At 39.6% G+C, this 13,474-nt stretch overlaps 1 protein-coding gene across 4 annotated transcripts in view; it reads left to right on the plus strand.

Moving 5' to 3' along the window:
• The first annotated feature begins 6,182 nt into the window (after positions 1–6,182).
• Positions 6,183–13,474, plus strand: part of rasgef1ba (RasGEF domain family, member 1Ba) — a 91,959-nt gene continuing 84,667 nt past the window's right edge. For 2 of the 4 annotated variants that reach the window (XM_059988711.1, XM_059988710.1), the window contains exon 1: positions 6,183–7,291. The gene's annotated coding sequence lies outside the window, so the exon portion shown is untranslated. The remainder of the gene's footprint in view (positions 7,292–13,474) is intronic. The other 2 variants (XM_059988709.1, XM_059988712.1) reach the window with 2 other exon arrangements.

The raw sequence follows: 13,474 nt of genomic DNA on the forward strand, positions 1-13,474 counted from the left end.
TAAGAAAGCTCAATGCAAGTTCAAGGGTTATTCTTCATCCTCTCATTAGTTTCATTACATTGTAGCTTTCCAGACTTAACACGCAGTTTAACTATTCTAGTTGTAGACATTTCTGGTTATTTTATTTCAGATTTCCAGCAATCCTCCACATTCTTTGTATAGTTTCACAAAATCACTCTACACCTATGTTCCCCCTTGGCATTTGTTACGTTGAATATCACTCTTTTTACTATTTAATTTTTCCTGCATTCTACCCTGTTACAAAGCTGCTCTTAGTTTTTCTTCTCCTGACATTACTCAGCATCTTAAAACCTATTAATTTCCACTATCCTATCCTTATGAAAGGTTATCACTCTTTCTCCATGCATCCTGCCTGATCTGCTGGACATTTTCTTTTAGTATTTCATTATGATCTTGAGATGAAATCATAAAGAGTATCAGAGAGGTTTTATATACTGCACTAGGAGAGGTGATAAATCCTGAAGATGACAATTTTTCAAGAACTTTAATAACATAGAGGAAGTCAATGGCTAATTGGGAGATTTCATGTATAGACTATTTAAAGGCTTCTTGTGAAGGAAATGCCAGACTTGTAAGAGGGGTTTGGGAACCACTGTCATTGTAAATAAGCAGAAGGTCAGGCAGGGGTATAAGGTGACCAACCGTCGTGGAATATGGGTTAATAGGCCAAAAGATGAGTTTCTTGAAAGAGGGAATGGGAAAAAGAAAAACAAAGTGACATTCAGAGATAGGATAGAGAGATCTTGGGTATAAATTGGGCCTGGTGGACAAGAGAAATAGTAGAGAATCTGTAGAGCTATCTGTACAGATGAACATTAATGACCAAGATGTCCTGAGCACCTTTGGATCGTTGGAAGTGAGGATTAAGGAGAATTAATGGGTTTAAAGAGGTGAAGGGCAGTGGGGAAATGAACTAGTGGACTATCTCTGCTTTCCAGGATAAGGCACATGGTTCTCTAAAGGAGAGATTAATGCACTAAAGGCAAGCCTCACTCAGTGGGAACAGGCGTACTAAAATTTATGCTCGACAGATCGAGCTAGGTGATATCACCATTATGTTGATTCCAATGTCTGATCAATATCCCTTGCAGCTTTGTTTTGACTGTGACTACCACTGCGGAATAAGCAAGTGAATTTCTGAGATATCATCATGGCAGTGAGGGCAGTCACCATCTGTGGAAGTGAAATGTCCTCCTGATACTGTTTACTGGAGAAGCAGTTAGGGGCACAAGCAAACATAGGGTAACTTTCAGGGTTACTGGCTTCTCATTTTTGGTGTAAAGTATAATGTCACTTGTCACTGTGACCAGATACTTATTCATCAGTAAATTTAAATTTGAGAATGTCTCCTTGCCCAAGTTCAAATTCCTCAGCAGATATAAAGGCACGCACTGAGAGGGCTGACTTCTTGATGACTGAACTATGTACAAAACAGCATTGATTTCCTCTGCGTGCTTTGTTGGTTTCTATAGATCTTTATTTGCCTCAACTGGAAAGGTTAAAGATTGGGCACAACAATTTGCCTTTTGTTATTGGTTTACCAGCAACGAGATAGATGTAGACACTTGCCATTCAATTCTGTTATTATTATGCTATTATATTCCATACAATGTAATAGTATAAAGATATTTAACAGATATTATAACATATCACATATTGCAACTGTTCAAGACATTGGTTAGATTTCACTTTGAGTCTTATGTACAGTTCCGGTCACTACACTAAGGAAGGGTATGATAGCAACTGAGAGAGTGCAAAGTGATTTGCCGTGATGTTGCTTGGAATAGAGAACCGTAGTTATAAGCTGTAATGTCAACTCTGTTAACATTGATGCTGCTTGGCCAGATCAGAATTTCACATATATTCTGTATATATTTCAGATTTCAATATCTGCAGTATTTTCACTTTGCCATACTTATTTCTCAAATCCCTGTCTTTCCAACACTGGCGAGTTATCATTGTTCAGAATTTTTGGCTAGTAATGCACAGATAGAGAATTATTGTGTGTTTTATGTGGAGGATATGTATAGATGCCATTTGATGCATACTTAGCTAAGTTATACCCTAAAAATTTATAATGTGCCTAAATTTATCATAGGTTTACTCTGACACTGTACCCTAATTTGTCTTCATTGTCATTTAGGATATTTGGTATTTATTAATCAATCTGTCAGATGTGCTCTTCCATTACCAAATATAAATGTTTTTGTAATTTTATTTCCCTCAAGTAATTATGCTGAATTGCTTGTGGGCATGATTCTGCCGGATTCCAACTGAATGTAGCCTGAGAGATTATTTGATCCTGAAGTGTAGGGTTAGTTCCATCATCTTTCTCCATTGCAATCTGACGTGGTCAAACCAAATGAACATTCTAATTGTCTTAACTAATTTCCCTTATTATATACACTGCCGCATAACCTGAAATAAAGTACCTTTTGAAGGGTTTATCTCTGGAATTATGGCTAGCCTCATTGGGCCTGCTATCCTTATAACATTTCTGAAGAAGACACAGGAATCACGATTCTCTACTCTAGCTGTGAGAGCAGCAAACTTCACTGCCCCACTGGGGTAATGATTATCATGATTATAATGAGAAATTTAATGGCTGTGTACCAAGCCTTGCCTTTCTAGTGATCGTATCATGCCCAATTTGCCTCCCTCCTTGCAGCAAGCTTCATAAGATTTATTTTTGCTTATAAATTATGTATCTGTTTAGATTTCTTCTGGTAGCATCAGCCTGAACAAACTTTGCCCTATGGCATCAGGAGCTGTTCTCTCTTGCCATTTGCATTCCAGTCGAGGCGGTCTGCAGCTAAAGCAATGTAATATAAAATGGCTCCAAGGCAAACATACTGTAGATGACAAATTAGAAAATTAGCAAATTGGTGACAGCTTTCTAAAAACCAAAACATTGATAACTTAAGAATAGGCCTCTGATTATACATAGATTTTGTGGTAACTATACTTATTTCTCACAAATGGGTGCAGCAAGTACAAATACTGGATGTGAAAAACTGCTGTGCTTCTGTAATAGCTGATGGGTGCATCACATGCTAGATCTTTCATTTGGCAGAAAGGAGAAACATAAGTAGTATTTGCATTTTCAACAGATCAACGAAAGCCACTGCTTCCCAAATTTACGTCATCTGTCACTTACCCTATATCCATTTAAAAAGGGCATCTGGAGGTCATCTTCTCCAGACTTAATGCAGAGAAACAAAGGTCTGTTCCTCAAATCTCAAACAATCTGTTTGCTCATCAAAGCATTTTTATTATTTTTCCAATACAGATCGTAAACTGAAGTTATTATATGGCATAAAACACACAAGATGCTGGAGGAATTCAGCAGGTCTGGCAGCATCTATAGAAGAAATAAAGAGTTGTTGTTTTGGGCCAAGATCTTTCATGTTTGTGTTTATAATTGTACTGTACAGGATTCATTAGTTTTCAACTCAGCAAGCTGCACTCCCCTAGACATTCCCACAATCTCACTGAATATTTCCTCTTTTTAGTATGTATCAATTTTCCTTTTGAGAACTATAATTGAATATCTTCCTACCATTCTTTCAGGCATGCCTTGCCACAGAGTATCTAATATAATGACGAAGATGTCCTCATCACCCGTCTCATTCATTTGTCAATTATCCCTTAATCAGTGGCACCTGGTTACTGATCCTCCTATCCTCTCCCATTCCTCCATTATAAATAGGTTCTTCCGATCTGTGCTATCATTACCGATCTGAACAAAGCCTCCTCTGGGATCAATCCCACGTTCCAAGTTGCAATTTCTCCACCAGCATTTCAATACGAGTTGGATTGCTTCATAGTTACTCCTTGTGAGCTGATGCTTCCACTAATTTTTCCTCCTTAAGGTAAATTGCCACTTCAATATTTTGCTACTTTTCCTATCGTGTTCATCTTTTTGTTCCATCTGGTGCTTTCCCCTTAGTTTACTGATTCCCTGTTCATATTCAGGATTCTTTGCTTCTACACATTCCCATATATTAAGCTTTCTTTAATCTTATCATACCTTCAAGTTAAGCCTTTCACACTGATGCATGTCCCGGGTGCTCTTCTTTGCATTGAAAAGAGCAAAGGTGACATCAGCTAACAACAGGAATCCGTGTTACAGTTCCAGATTGCCTTGTTACTCATCTCATTTGTTTCCTGTGAAGAACTTTTGTATGAAATAATGACTACATTTTGTTTTGTAAGAATATCGATTTATTTGCTCTTGCTGTTTTTTTTCTCATTTTCAGGAGACAATTTTCCTAGCACCCGCCATAATTGTTTTAATTAGGGATTCTTCTGCTCTAAACAAGGAGAGAAATCTGTGAAAATGTTCAGTCCCCATTTGCTTATAGCTGTATGTTTAACTCAGAAGATAAGTAAAAATAACTGAAGAATGAGTGACAGGTGAAAGCACATCTGACTTTACTGCCAGCTTTGAAATCTCTGAATATTTTGCCTTTGGCCCTCAAGTTACCTAGAAAACCTTGCTCTGATCTATGAAATGCTGACATAAATCAGTTATGAACTAAGTCCTCGTGAAGTGCGAGGCATTAAAACATGCCGAGAAGGTCAGTAATGTGGAAGGTCACCTCTCGACTTCTGTGACTTCACTGCGAGGGAGAGTTTGTTTCACACAGACCTTTGGACTTTTGTTGTGTTGTGGTGGAGGTGGATGTAATGTCTATGGTTCAATGAAATGACTAAAAACCATGGAAAGGAATGCTTAGGTACTCACAATGAAAATTTCCTGAGGTAAAGCAATAGCTAATTCTCAATAAAAGATGCCAGCGCTTCTTGAGTTTTGTGTTAAGCTGCTATGCTTTTCTGCATCTCTGTTTAAAGTTACATTTTTAAATTAAACATCCAAAACCCATTGTAAAGACTATTAGAAACCATTTAAGTTCTTTTAAGGCCTTTAATAATCAGCAGTGATAATTAACCTAAAGGGAATTTTGGTACTTTTACCAAGCATAAATTAACACATACACTTTATTTTTACACTTGCTTTCCTTCAAACTTTTCTTCCATTTTCGACTCATTTCATCAAAATGCTGTCCTCCACCTGACAGGTTAAAATAATCAGTTTGTCCCATATGTCTGTAGCAGAATCCTGCAGAAAAGGTTTGAAATCCTATTCTGCTTCTTTGTGACAGAATAGCATTTTAAAATCCCATTTTTTCATTTCTTTTGTTGCCTTCACACAGAAACACTGAGCTCCCAGCTGTTTATTTGAAAAGAGAATTTTTAGTGGCATGAAATTATTTAGAGGTTTTGCTCCAAACAATAAAGCAATTGCTGGTAAAATCCAGATATATCTGAACAAAAATGGTTTTGGTGCCAAATGCTTGCTCATATATTGACCTTTGAAGTTTGATGTGAAAAGTCACTGCCTAACTTTAAAGTGACTGTCTGTGTGCAGCTTTAAGTCTTAATGCTTATTCAAGTGTTGAGGAGAAGTGGCAGATGTCAGAGTAAATAGGAATCTGTCAATAGCTAAATTACTGGCTTTCACAGGATGATTTTCATGGTCTGTCAGGTGGGATTTGTACGCATGTCACGCAGATTGTCTAAAAAGCGGGGATCAGCAAACTTAGTACAAAAACTGCAGGCTCACAGTAATGTTATTACTTGAGTTACAATCGGCTAAGTTTATCTGAGAAGTGTTATTGTTGCTTTGCTTCAGACTTGTGTTAGGAAGATTGTCTGAGCAATAGCTGAAGGAAAATTGCACAGCCAATCAGTTAATATTGCTTTTACAAACACTACAAAGTGGCCTTTGAGGACGCAAATTACTTTACTAACAGCAGATCCAATGCGCGAGGCATTTAAACTGTGGAGATCACCATGGAGGTCACAATCATAAAATGCTTTCTCTTTTGTTTGTACTTTGCTCAAATTCAGTACAGCAATGTTAATGAATTTCTCCCACTCTTGCTTTAAGAGCAGCAAACTTTGGCTATCGATTTTTGTATCTATATTTTGATGGGTGTACAATATTATTGATTACTCAACTCTCTGTACACACCACAGGCCAGCCATTGAGTGAGCCCTGTGCATTAGCCATCAGAGACGTAAAAGTGCTGAAAACATTATGTATTTAATTAACAACCATAAATCTCTATCAGTAACATTAGATTCAGCAATAAATAAACTGTGTGCAAAGTTCTTATTACATTATCCATGGAATTAATATTGTTCTCTTGGCCTTAGGTGAAACAAAAGGAAAAGTTTACACGTTTTCTGAAAATAAAACCCATTTTTTTCTTGCAGACACTCTTGTTTCCTTGCCCCAATGAACTTCACTCTGCTTGAAAGTCAGCTGCTTTAAGCATTGTCATAGTCATTATGTTGCTTTCTGGCATTCTCACCCCTACTGAATTAATACAGAATTCCCACCACTCCTCTTTGTTGTGACTATATAACGTCCTATCCCAACCCCACTCTTCTGTTCATCTTTATTTTGGAAACCTGCTTTCCCCATCCCAGCCAGAGCTTCACCCCATTATTTGTGGTCTGACTGCCCACAGAATGCTGAGCCCTCCCTCATTCTCTTCATCAGTTATCTTGACGTGTTTTAAAAGCCTCATCAAGCCTTCTTGATCAAAGACCTCACAGATCTTTTGCTAACAAGTCCACTCTTTAGCTATTAATTTATCCTACTCATTTTATATTTAAAACGCTTGTTTGATGCCGGGGTGTTCCTTCTTATTTGTGTGCTAATATTATTCCACCCGCACACAAAAAAAAAACAGGTTTGTGCAGAGAAAATAGCAACCAATGAGGAACACTCCTTAACCTTGGAACTTACATTTTCCTCAAGCACAGGCAGCTAGAGCAGCCTGAAAGAGGAGTCGCAGCTGTATAAATGCAGTGACACCCGAGAGCCGACGAATGCCGGAGCAGTTGTGCTTCTGATTTGCACAAACGCTTACATACTTGAGGAGGCTGGCTTCTGCATACTCCGGGGCTACTCATTCCGTTCGAACGCCCGTGTGTCACTCAAGTGGGGAGCCTGGAGCGGGCACATGTGCAGAAGTCGCAGTCTGCCGAGCTCCCTCCGTGAAGACGGGCTGGAGCGATTTGTGAAGCTGAAAGTCCGGTCTGAATTACGAGAAGACTCGAGCAAATGAAGGACTGTTTTGGAATTGGCTGTGCCTGCGAGAAATGAAACAGTGGTCTTCTGCCTCATTTACTTGGGAGCCTTGAAATTTGGTTTCCGTAATATTCTTTATTAGTTGTAGCTGTGCACCTTCTGAAGGTATGTTTTCTCTTCCCGTCATTGAACCAAACAGGTTGCAACTTAACGTAGTCTCTGTTCAATTGATTTTTTTCTCTCTGTATTTCGTGTGTTAGTATGACTGCAGGCGGGATTTGCTTGGTTAAAAAGATCACAAAGCTCTGTGCAGTGCGGGCTTACGGAGAGCAAGGCGAAGTGAGGCAAGGTAAAATTGATGTCAAGCTCCCCCCACCCCCCAAGCTTCTTGTTCAACGCTCGCATTATGGCAGATCGGGGGCAAGGGTATTGTTCAGCAACAGTTGCAGCTTAACGCGCACTCCAGTGAGGGATCAGCGCCTAGTTCAGACATCTCGACCCTCACCACCACACACCCACTGCCCCCCTGGCTTCGTATTTTTTGCAGTTTTATTTTAGACCACATTAAGTTAGATTGTTTAATTGGAGTAGGTAGGAGGAGGAGTTCGGAGCAAATAGCGCGAGGAAGAGAAGCGGAACCAGGGTGGACGTACAGCGGGGACTACGATGTTAAATCTCCGCAAATTTAGATTATAAACAGGATACAGCAAATAAGTATGGTTTATTATTTTGGGCACATTTTTTCCTCTCTCAGTCTTCTGTCAGCTTGGTTTAGTTGCTAGCACTTTTTGTGGATTCAGACCAATTCTTAACCTAGTCCTAGGCTATCACTCGAAATACTGAACTATTGCATCGTCAAGGACGCTGTCCTTCGCACCGGAGCTGCGTGGATCTGCTGGGCATTAGAGAAGACACGGCTCTTTTAAAATGAAGAGCTGCTATTTTTCCTGACATACAAGTAAATTACTTCTTACGCACGTGCAATCTAGAAAGGTTCTACTCATTCCTTTCTTTGGCCCCGTTGTAACATCGGGCTGCACTTTCCAAGTATGTCATTGTCTATTTAACATTTTGCACTGTCTCTGACTGATGTGCTGGGACACAAATAGATAAGGGCATTAATTTTTTGAACAAAATGCAGCAAATGTGGAGACCAATATTTTAAGAGCTAATACGCTTATTGAATGGTTATTATGATGATAAAATATTGTGGTAGCAGTTCCCGCCACAAGAAACCAACAGGTAAAGCTTGTTAGTAATAACCTTTACAAAACTGCTAGGGCGGAACAGCAAGCAGGAATGAGTCCACAGTGAAACTGTAACATTTCCTATTGAGTGTAAGAACTTGATTGATATTTAAACTTGAACGCCAGATACCGTGGGTGAAATACGAAGCATGTGCGTTTTGACTTGCAGCTCAGGAAAGGTGGAAACCTATCAGGAGCGGTATTGTGTTCCAGAGAACCACCACTTGTATGGATCGCTGAAGTTTTCTGCCTAAAGTGATTGGCTTTCCTATTTATTTTCTGCTTACTAACATCACTTACTTCAGTCAGCAGTACCTTTTGTATCTTCAGATTTAAAGAATAAATTGCAGGAAGTCTCCATCCATTCATCTTTCCAGTTATGTTACCTATTTTAATATTCTCTTACATATCCTTAAATCAATATACAGTCATTTAAATTTGTGATAATGTGAACAACTTCGTGTTTTAATAAGGTGGCGTCTTGGGACATCTCCTTATGCCAAAGGCTTTAATCAAATACCAGCTGTTGTTACCAGTCTGCTTGAGTCCACAAATTAAGTGACATTTGATCTGAATGGTGATGTTCAAAAATGTTACTTTGAATTCTCAAGGCTAGTAGAAAGGGATATGTTTATCGATACACTTTTAACACAGGTTTCTGGCACCATGCCAGAAGGTTAAAAACAAAAAAAATCTTCTTTATTCCAAGGAAAACTGATGAATCACAAACATTTAAAACTAATGAATTGCATAGGGAAATCCATCTGGCTGGCAAGATGTTACTTGATCTTTGCTTTGCCTCCATGGATTGTCTGTTTTTACATATTTACCATCATTTGTTTGAAGTGGTTAACTGTTATCTACCTTTTCTCATTTGAATATGGGTTTGTGAGCCATAGTATTTGTATCTCCACCACCTTTATCAGCATGATCCAGATAGCAACCATTCTACAATAATAACCTGCAGCTCAGATCCCGATTAAAACCTCTATCTCTCACTTTAAAACTACACCTCTTGTTTTCCTGATACCCCTACCATCAGAAACAGATTTGACTGTCTGCTGTATCTAAGCCACTTTTTATTTTATTAATGTCTGTAAGGGCACCCTTCCCTCTTCACTCTTGGGAAAACACACCCAGCCTGTACACACTCTCCTCATAACTACTGTGCAGCTCTGGACATGTTTTCAGTGTTTGGTCTACCTCTTCCACTAAGCGTCTTACCTAATTGAATAGTATCTTCCCTGAACTCCTCAATAGACAAGACATGGTTCTTCAAAATCAAAACAAATGCAGCTACTGGAAATCTGAAATAAAAGAAGAGATGTGGAAATTTCAAGCAGACCAGTTAGCATTTGCTGAAAGGTAGAGTTAACATTTCATTGACCTGTAACTTAGCTTTGCTCTCCACAGATGTTGCCTAACCTGCTGAATATTTCAAATGCTTTCACTTTAACCCTAGGCTTTCTGTTCTTATAGTAGATGCTATGAGCTAGTTATATCAGTAACGTTGAACGTTTCTAAAATGACATTCATGGTGGCTAGGATTATACACAGTATTCCAGATGTGTCTGAGCCATGCATTATCATTCATGATTAAATATTCCTTTCCTGGTTCAAGCATTTTTATCAATCCTGCTGCAATTTATAAATATCAAGTTGATATACCTACTGTTTACTTCCATACCTACTGGAGCTTAATTTGTGCAAAATGCTCTTTACCTTATATTGACTCTCAAGATATCTCTGATTTTCACAATGGTTAGTGTGTCATTGCAAATGATCAGAATTTTTTATTTTCATAATTGATCAAGGTAGTGATATAGTTATTTTTTTTGCTTTCTATGTTAAGTGACCTGCGATATCATTGCTTTGTTGGGTGCCAGAACAAGGGTGTTTCTGATAACCTCCAAAATTGTCCCGCTTCTTTGACACAAAGCTGTTTAATTTCTAATAATAACATGGCAAAGGTCAAAGGTACATGAAAATATTATTAGAAATGAAAGGCGTAAAAGTCCTGTCCAACATTTCGTAGTTTAGCTGGATTCTGTATGCATTTTTGTACCTTTGTCCTCCTGCCATAGCAAGCATGTATACCTGGAGGCAAGGGCTGTTATCTTCCCCAGAGCAAATCGCATGGTCCATGTCAGGTAAAATCTATCAATTATACTGTTTTTGCAAAAAAAAATGTTTAAGGTGCTGAAATCAATTGCTGGTCCCATAGCATTTCTTTATCTTTTTGTTCTTGTAGAGAAGAGTTTAGCTGCTGCTTTGCATTCCACCTCCCTGGTTGAAGCCATGAGTTCACTATCAAGGCAATTAAAACTTTATCATCAGTACACAGCAGTATTCTCTACAAAAGACTTGGGTTAGAATTGTAGCATTGTAAGTTTTATTGCTTGTTCTAATATATGGGTTCCTATTTTATATGACAGGTAGGTTTGCATTGTGAATTGGACCGCAGCAATGGTTCAGAAGGTATAATCAGGCAACAGGATAACACTTGTCTGTTGTGAGTGAGTTGTTCATGAAAGGTATCCAGGCATTGTTTTGCTACATGGAAACTTCTCATTTCAAAATAATCAAATTGTAGAAAAAAACTACTTTTGAAGCAGTATTGACAGTCATTGTTTATTGGCTTTAATAAATCAGTTACTAATTCATGATTGAAATGATGTTGAGAAATACAGTCAGCCACACTTATGCAGACAGAATTTTAATAGTGGACAAATAGAGGTGACATGCATTGAATGTACTTCAAATTAACCATGAGATATATTCAGAAACATTAATGGGTATCACAGAAAATTTTAATTTTCAGTATCATTATTTTTTGAATAAAAGATAATGCATAATACTGTATCAAAAGTAATGGTGGAAGTTGTAATAGTGACGTTTGTGGTAAGTTGCATAAGTTCTCCCCTTTTGGGGCATATCTCAGTGGATGGAATGGCAAATAAATAAAAAGATGTAGGCAAAAGTAGATAATTAAAGGCCAGTTAGCTTAAAATTTGTAGTCAGCAAAAATGCTTGAAGCCATTGTTAAGGAAGAAATAGCAAGACATCTGGATAGAAAAAAAATGTTTTTATCTGGCAGACTCAGCATGGATTTAGGAAGGTATTGTCCTGTTTGACAAACTTACTGGACATCTTTGAGAAGAACTCTGGATAGAAGCGAACATGTGAACTTGGATTTCCAAAAGGTGTTTGATAAGGGGATATGTAAAGGACTTATCCATAAGATAAGAATGCATGAAATTAGGAGTAATATATCAGCATGGATAGTGGATTGGTTAGCCAACAGAAGGCAGAGGGTTGGAGTAAATGGGTGTTTCTCTGATTGTCAGTCTGTGGTAAATGGGGAGCTGGAGGTTGGTGCTGGACTTGGAATTGTTCATGATGTACATTAACAATTTGGAAGAGGGGTCTGTGTGTAGTATCTCTAAGCTTGCTGATGATGCTCAATTGAGTGTAAAAACAGATTGAAGAGAATCTGCAAAGAGATGTAGGTAAGTTAAATGAGCAGGCAAGGGCTGACAGATGGAATACAATATAGATAAATGCAAGGTAATAATTTTTGGAGGAATAATAGAGGTCAGGTTATTACTTATATGGCAAAAGAAGGCAAAGTGCTATAGTGCATGATTTGCGAAAAAAATGGTGTATAGGTATAACAGTTCATCAGGAAGGAAAATGAAATGATGGCCTTCATTGCTAGAGTGATTGAAACTAAAAGCAGGGAGGTTCGGCTTCATTGTACCACCTACTGGTGTGACCTCACCTGCAGTATTGCATTCAGTTCTGGTCTCCACACTTGAGAAAGGATGTACTGGCTTCAAAGGTATTGCAGAGGAGCTTCACCATGCTGAAACCAGAGATGACAGAGGAGATGACAATGGGGTTGACAGAGGAGCTTCACCATGCTGAATCCAGTGATGACAGAGGAGATGGCAATGGGGGTGACAGAGGAGCTTCACCGTGCTAAATCCAGAGATGACAGAGATGACAATGGGGGTGACAGAGGAGCTTCACCATGCTGAATCCAGAGATGACAATGGGGGTGACAGAGGAGCTTCACCATGCTGAATCCAGAGATGACAATGGGGGTGACAGAGGAGCTTCACCCTGCTGAATCCAGTGATGACAGAGGAGATGGCAATGGGGGTGACAGAGGAGCTTCACCGTGCTAAATCCAGAGATGACAATGGGGGTGACAGAGGAGCTTCACCATGCTGAATCCAGAGATGACAATGGGGGTGACAGAGGAGCTTCACCGTGCTGAATCCAGAGATGACAGAGGAGATGACAATGGGGTTGACAGAGGAGCTTCACCATGCTGAATCCAGTGATGACAGAGGAGATGGCAATGGGGGTGACAGAGGAGGTTCACCGTGCTAAATCCAGAGATGACAGAGATGACAATGGGGGTGACAGAGGAGCTTCACCATGCTGAATCCAGAGATGACAATGGGGGTGACAGAGGAGCTTCACCATGCTGAATCCAGAGATGACAATGGGGGTGACAGAGGAGCTTCACCATGCTGAATCCAGAGATGACAATGGGGGTGACAGAGGAGCTTCACCATGCTGAATCCAGAGATGACAATGGGGTTGACAGAGGAGCTTCACCATGCTGAATCCAGAGATGACAATGGGGGTGACAGAGGAGCTTCACCATGCTGAATCCAGAGATGACAATGGGGTTGACAGAGGAGCTTCACCATGCTGAATCCAGAGATGACAATGGGGGTGACAGAGGAGCTTCACCGTGCTGAATCCAGAGATGACAGAGGAGATGACAATGGGGGTGACAGAGGAGCTTCACCGTGCTGAATCCAGAGATGACAGAGGAGATGACAATGGGGGTGACAGAGGAGCTTCACCGTGCTGAATCCAGAGATGACAGAGGAGATGACAATGGGGGTGACAGAGGAGCTTCACTGTGCTGAATCCAGAGATGACAATGGGGGTGACAGAGGAGCTTCACTGTGCTGAATCCAGAGATGACAGAGGAGATGACAATGGGGGTGACAGAGGAGCTTCACTGTGCTGAATCCAGAGATGACAATGGGGGTGACAGAGGAGCTTCACCGTGCTGAAT

This window comes from Hypanus sabinus, chromosome 14, assembly GCF_030144855.1.
Source record: "Hypanus sabinus isolate sHypSab1 chromosome 14, sHypSab1.hap1, whole genome shotgun sequence".
Lineage (NCBI taxonomy): Eukaryota > Metazoa > Chordata > Chondrichthyes > Myliobatiformes > Dasyatidae > Hypanus > Hypanus sabinus.